The following is a 7,500-nucleotide window of genomic DNA, read 5'->3' on the forward strand; positions in this document are numbered from 1 at the left end:
TTATATAATAATGGAACTGTATTGATACAAGGCAATGATTCAAGCCTCCAGGCTTTTGAGAATATGTTTGCTACCCTAAAAGCAGAAGCTGAACTCATCTCAGAAACTGAGGAACAAGTCAAGGAGGGAGATGGAGAAAAGCAGGCCCCAACGGTCTCTGTGACCCAGCAAGAAGCCCTCAGTGTCCCTCTACCTACCTCACCTGCAGCAGACAAAGCCAAGGACATGCCTACAACACCAAGAACACCTGCTATGCAACGTTTCCACAACACCCTCTCTCTCGTCGAAGCAGAGGTCATAGAACTCTGAGAGAACAAGCTTCAAGAGGACGACACTGTCCAGAAACTAAAAGAAGAGATGAAACAGTTCAGGGAGGAGAGCAGAGCATCTATTGCTAAATTAGAAAGCAGAATGGACAAACTGAGTCAGACAAATGATGACCTCAGAGACCATCTGAGCACAACAAGAAAGGAGCTGGAGCAGAGAGAGAGGTACATTGACACCCTCAACCAGCAGCTAGTCAATATGTCCTCTGCATCTAGAGAACATGTCCACCAGCCTGGTACAACACAAGCAGAACCTGAGACCAGCATGGCCTCCACCACACAGCCTGATGACACTGCACCCGCCAACCAGTCTGCTCCAGCCCAGATCAGCCAAACAGCGTCCCAGTCTGCTCTAGACCAGGTCAGCCTACCTGCTTCCCAGTCTGCTCCAGCACAGTGTGCTCCAGCCCAGGTCAACCTATCAGCCTCTAAGTCTGCTCCAGCCCAGGTCAGCCAACCAGCCACCCAGTCTTCTCCAGCCCAGGTCAGCCAACCAGCCTCCCAGTCTGCTCCAGCCCAGGTCAGAATACCAGTCTCCCAGTCTGCTCCACCCAGACAGTCACCCACAACTGCAATCCTTATTGATTCAAATGGGAAGTTCTTAGTCCAGGAAAGATTATTCCCTAGACACCAGGTGTATATATTCTGGTGTCCTACAACTGACAGTGCAATGCAGCTACTCAGTCAGACCAGGATTGACACCCCCGACAACATCATCATCCACACTGGCACAAACGACCTTCATGCCAAAGGTGAAAATGTATCTGGGGCAGTGAGAAGAGTAGTAGAACAGGCACAGGCTATGTTCCCAACAACCAATATAGTTGTGTCCACCCTCCTACCAAGAAAAGACTTCCCAGGACAGTTGATCGACAAAATAAATCAACAGATCACTGTGGACTGTGCCTCACTGCTCAACGTTAGAATGGCTCACCATCCCACTCTGACATGTGAACACTTATACGATAATGTACACTTTGATCAGGACAGTGTCAGAACTTTTGCTAAGGACCTAAAGGATGCAACACTTGGCAGGGACCCACACACCCATCACCCCAGCAGCAGAGCCCCCCTGCCCCACCATCTGAAACAACAGTACCCCCACCATCCCCAGGAGAGAAGAGCCAGACACGGCTTATTACAGCACAGCTCTACAAGACTGGGCCCAACACAGCACAGATTTACCAGACCAGACCCGCCTCAGGACAGCACGACCAGACGGGGCCCGCCTCAGGACAGCACGACCAGACCCGTCCCATCACAACACAGCTCTACCAGACCCGGCCCATCACAACACAGCTCTACTAGACCCGGCCCATCACAACACAGCTCTACCAGACCCGGCCCATCACAACACAGTTCTACTGGACCCGGCCCATCACAACACAGCACTGACCACTACTCCAAGGTCGGGCAGAACACTGTCCTTCAGGGAAGTACACCACATGATGCAGTCCACACCATGTATCATTCAGATCATCAGCCTACATATGCTGAGGTAACCTCTGGCAAAAGACACCTAGAACAATCAGAGATAGGAGAGGTGCGCCAACTACTGCATCTAATATGCAGACTACTGGGCTAGACAGACCCTTTAATTCACACACACACACACACACACACACACACACACACACACACACACAGGGTTGCAGATTGCATTGCATTGTACTTATTTTTTGGGCCATTCTTATTAAGTTGTTTACAACTATCCTTTATTTTATTGGCACTGGTATTATAATAATAGTGATGTGTAATGGTGTGTGTGTATATGTGTATGTGTATATGATATATATATATATATGTATATATATATATATATATATATATATATATATATATATATATATATATATATATATATATATATGTATGTATGTATATATGTATGTATGTATATGTGTATATATGTATATGTATATATCAAATCAAATCAAATCAAATCAAATGTTATTGGTCACATGCGCTCGAATACAACAGGTGCAGACATTACAGTGAAATGCTTACTTACAGCCCTTAACCAACAGTGCATTTATTTTAAACAAAAAAAGTAAGAATAAAACAACAACAAAAAAAGTGTTGAGAAAAAAAAGAGCAGAAGTAAAATAAAGTGACAGTAGGGAGGCTATATATACAGTAAAATAAAGTGACAGTAGGGAGGCTATATATACAGGGGGTACCGTTGCATAGTCAATGTGCGGGGGGCACCGGCTAGTTGAGGTAGTTGAGGTAATATGTACATGTGGGTAGAGTTAAAGTGACTATGCATAAATACTTAACAGAGTAGCAGCAGCGTAAAAAGGGTGGGGTGGGGGGCAGTGCAAATAGTCCGGGTAGCCATGATTAGCTGTTCAGGAGTCTTATGGCTTGGGGGTAGAAGCTGTTGAGAAGTCTTTTGGACCTAGACTTGGCACTCCGGTACCGCTTGCCGTGCGGTAGCAGAGAGAACAGTCTATGACTAGGGTGGCTGGAGTCTTTGACAATTTTGAGGGCCTTCCTCTGACACCGCCTGGTATAGAGGTCCTGGATGGCAGGGAGCTTTGCCCCAGTGATGTACTGGGCCGTACGCACTACCCTCTGTAGTGCCTTGCGGTCAGAGGCCAAGCAGTTGCCATACCAGGCGGTGATGCAACCAGTCAGGATGCTCTCGATGGTGCAGCTGTAGAATTTTTTGAGGATCTGAGGACCCATGCCAAATCTTTTTAGTCTCCTGAGGGGGAATAGGCTTTGTCGTGCCCTCTTCACGACTGTCTTGGTGTGTTTGGACCATGATAGTTCGTTGGTGATGTGGACACCAAGGAACTTGAAGCTCTCAACCTGTTCCACTACATATGTGTTTATGTATGTATATGTGTATGTATGTATGTATGTATGTATGTATGTATGTATGTATGTATATGTATGTTTATGTGTATGTATGTATGTATGTATGCATGTATGTGTGTGTGTATATATATATATATATATATATATATATATATATATATATATATATATACAGTGGGGAGAACAAGTATTTGATACATTGCCGATTTTGCAGGTTTTCCTACTTACATAGCATGTAGAGGTCTGTAATTTTTATCATAGGTACACTTCAACTGTGAGAGACAGAATCTAAAACAAAAATCCAGAAAAACACATTGTATGATTTTTAAGTAATTCATTTGCATTTTATTGCATGACATAAGTATTTGATACATCAGAAAAGCAGAACTTAATATTTGGTACAGAAACCTTTGTTTGCAATTACAGAGATCATACGTTTCCTGTAGGTCTTGACCAGGTTTGCACACACAGCAGCAGGGATTTTGGCCCACTCCTCCATACAGACCTTCTCCAGATCCTTCAGGTTTCGGGGCTGTCGCTGGGCATACAGACTTTCAGCTCCCTCCAAAGATTTTCTATTGGGTTCAGGTCTGGAGACTGGCTAGGCCATTCCAGGACCTTGAGATGCTTCTTACGGAGCCACTCCTTAGTTGCCCTGGCTGTGTGTTTCGGGTCGTTGTCATGCTGGAAGACCCAGCCACGACCAATTTTCAATGCTCTTACTGAGGGAAGGAGGTTGTTGGCCAAGATCTCGGGATACATGGCCCCATCCATCCTCCCCTCAATACGGTGCAGTCGTCCTGTCCCCTTTGCAGAAAAGCATCCCCAAAGAATAATGTTTCCACCGCCATGCTTCACGGTTGGGATGGTGTTCTTGGGGTTGTACTCATCCTTCTTCTTCCTCCAAACACGGCGAGTGGAGTTTAGACCAAAAAGCTCTATTTTTGTCTCATCAGACCACATTACCTTCTCCCATTCCTCCTCTGGATCGTCCAGATGGTCATTGGCAAACTTCAGACGGGCCTGGACATGCGCTGGCTTAAACAGGGGGACCTTGCGTGCGCTGCAGGATTTTAATCCATGACGGTGTAGTGTGTTACTATTGATTTTCTTTGAGACTGTGGTCCCAGCTCTCTTCAGGTCATTGACCAGGTCCTGCCGTGTAGTTCTGGGCTGATCCCTCACCTTCCTCAGGATCATTGATGCCCCACGAGGTGAGATCTTGCATGGAGCCCCAGACCGAGGGTGATTGACCGTCATCTTGAACTTCTTCCATTTTCTAATAATTGCGCCAACAGTTGTTGCCTTCTCACCAAGCTGCTTGCCTATTGTCCTGTAGCCCATCCCAGCCTTGAGCAGGTCTACAATTTGATCCCTGATGTCCTTATACAGCTCTCTGGTCTTGGCCATTGTGGAGAGGTTGGAGTCTGTTTGATTGAGTGTGTGGACAGGTGTCTTTTATACAGGTAACGAGTTCAAACAGGTGCAGTCAATACAGGTAATGAGTGGAGAACAGGAGGGCTTCTTAAAGAAAAACTAACAGGTCTGTGAGAGCCGGAATTCTTACTGGTTGGTAGGTGATCAAATACTTATGTCATGCAATAAAATGCAAATTAATTACTTAAAAATCATACAATGTGATTTTCTGGATTTTTCCGTCTCTCACAGTTGAAGTGTACCTATGATAAAAATTACAGACCTCTACATGCTTTGTAAGTAGGAAAACCTGCAAAATCGGCAGTGTATCAAATACTTGTTCTCCCCACTGTATATATATATATATATATATATATATATATATATATATATATATATATATATATATATATATATATATATATATATATATATATATATATATATACAGTGGGGAAAAAAAGTATTTAGTCAGCCACCAATTGTGCAAGTTCTCCCACTTAAAAAGATGAGTGAGGCCTGTAAATTTCATCATAGGTACACATCAACTATGACAGACAAATTGAGGAAAGAAAATCCAGAAAATCACATTGTAGGATTTTTTATGAATTTATTTGCAAATTATGGTGGAAAATAAGTATTTGGTCACCTACAAACAAGCAAGATTTCTGGCTCTCACAGACCTGTAACTTCTTCTTTAAGAGGCTCCTCTGTCCTCCACTCGTTACCTGTATTAATGGCACCTGTTTGAACTTGTTATCAGTATAAAAGACACCTGTACACAACCTCAAACAGTCACACTCCAAACTCTACTATGGCCAAGACCAAAGGGGCTGTCAAAGGACACCAGAAACAAAATTGTAGACCTGCACCAGGCTGGGAAGACTGAATCTGCAATAGGTAAGCAGCTTGGTTTGAAGAAATCAACTGTGGGAGCAATTATTAGGAAATGTAAGACATACAAGACCACTGATAATCTCCCTCGATCTGGGGCTCCACGCAAGATCTCACCCCGTGGGGTCAAAATGATCACAAGAACGGTGAGCAAAAATCCCAGAACCACACGGGGGGACCTAGTGAATGACCTGCAGAGAGCTGGGACCAAAGTAACAAAGCCGACCATCAGTAACACACTACGCCGCCAGGGACTCAAATCCTGCAGTGCCAGACGCGTCCCCCTGCTTAAGCCAGTACATGTCCAGGCCTGTCTGAAGTTTGCTAGAGTGCATTTGGATGATCCAGAAGAGGATTGGGAGAATGTCATATGGTCAGTTGAAACCAAAATATAACTTTTTGGTAAAAACTCAACTCGTCGTGTTTGGAGGACAAAGAATGCTGAGTTGCATCCAAAGAACACCATACCTACTGTGAAGCATGGGGGTGGAAACATCATGCTTTGGGGCTGTTTTTCTGCAAAGGGACCAGGACGACTGATCCGTGTAAAGGAAAGAATGAATGGGGCCATGTATCGTGAGATTTTGAGTGAAAACCTCCTTCCATCAGCAAGGGCATTGAAGATGAAACGTGGCTGGGTCTTTCAGCATGACAATGATCCAAAACAGACCGCACGGGCAACGAAGGAGTGGCTTCGTAAGAAGCATTTCAAGGTCATGGAGTGGCCTAGCCAGTCTCCAGATCTCAACCCCATAGAAAATCTTTGGAGGGAGTTGAAAGTCCGTGTTGCCCAGCGACAGCCCCAAAACATCACTGCTCTAGAGGAGATCTGCATGGAGGAATGGGCCAAAATACCAGCAACAGTGTGTGAAAACCTTGTGAAGACTTACAGAAAACGTTTGACCTGTGTCATTGCCAACAAAGGGTATATAACAAAGTATTGAGAAACTTTTGTTATTGACCAAATACTTATTTTCCACCATAATTTGCAAATAAATTCATTAAAAATCCTACAATGTGATTTTCAGGATTTTTTTTCCTCATTTTGTCTGTCATAGTTGACGTGTACCTATGATGAAAATTACAGGCCACTCTCATCTTTTTAAGTGGGAGAACTTGCACAATTGGTGGCTGACTAAATACTTTTTTCCCCACTGTATATATATATATATATATATATATATATATATATATATATATATATATATATATATATATATATATATATATATATATACTATTATTATTATTTTTTTTTTCAATGTACTTTACTCAAACCAGTGAATATCACTTATTATAAATGAGATCATTAACTATCAGCTCTTGGAATATCCAGGGCCTGTACTCTTCACATTTTGGTTATAAAACAACAAATCCAGAATTGATTAAAAACATCAAGGGACAGGACATCATAATCCTACTGGAAACATGGTGTCGTGGAGACATAGGTACTCAGTGTCCCTCAGGCTATAGAGAAAGTTTACTACCATCAATCAAACATAAAAATGTTAAACGGGGCCGAGACTCAGGTGGAATCATCATTTGGCATAAGCAGGACTTAGCACTGAATGAAATGAAAAAAAGGTACTAATCACATTTGGTTAAAACTTAACAAAGGTACAATCTATTGTGACAATGATGTATACATATGTGCAGCTTATGCTCCTCCTTCAGATTCATCATATTATGATGATCAGTTTTTTGACAATCTCCATACAGAAATCATTCAATTTCAGGCAGAGGGTAAAGTGCTTCTTTGTGGAGATTTCAATGCAAGAACAGGTTCTGAGCCTGACCACACTGATGCGGGAGGTAACCACCACATATTGGGACACCCCTCCTTGTACAGGAGACAAATAATAGAAACAGTCCTGACCAAATACTGAACAAAAATGGGAAGGAGTTAGTGCATCTCTGTCGAGGCCTGTACATGCTTAATGGTAGAATCAGAGGGGACTCTTTAGGTCAGTTTACTTACTGCTCAGCTCTTGGGACAAGTGTAGTCGATTATGCCATCACTGACATTGACCCCTCCTCC

The 7,500-nt window shown here is 43.2% G+C and overlaps 1 protein-coding gene across 1 annotated transcript in view; it reads left to right on the forward strand.

The window, feature by feature from the left end:
- The window catches only part of LOC121537882 (zinc finger protein 385A-like), a 150,458-nt gene that overhangs the window by 35,258 nt on the left and 107,700 nt on the right, over window positions 1–7,500 (forward strand). The gene's annotated exons all lie outside the window — the stretch shown is intronic.

This window comes from Coregonus clupeaformis, chromosome 24 (assembly GCF_020615455.1).
Source record: "Coregonus clupeaformis isolate EN_2021a chromosome 24, ASM2061545v1, whole genome shotgun sequence".
NCBI classification, from domain to species: Eukaryota; Metazoa; Chordata; class Actinopteri; order Salmoniformes; family Salmonidae; genus Coregonus; species Coregonus clupeaformis.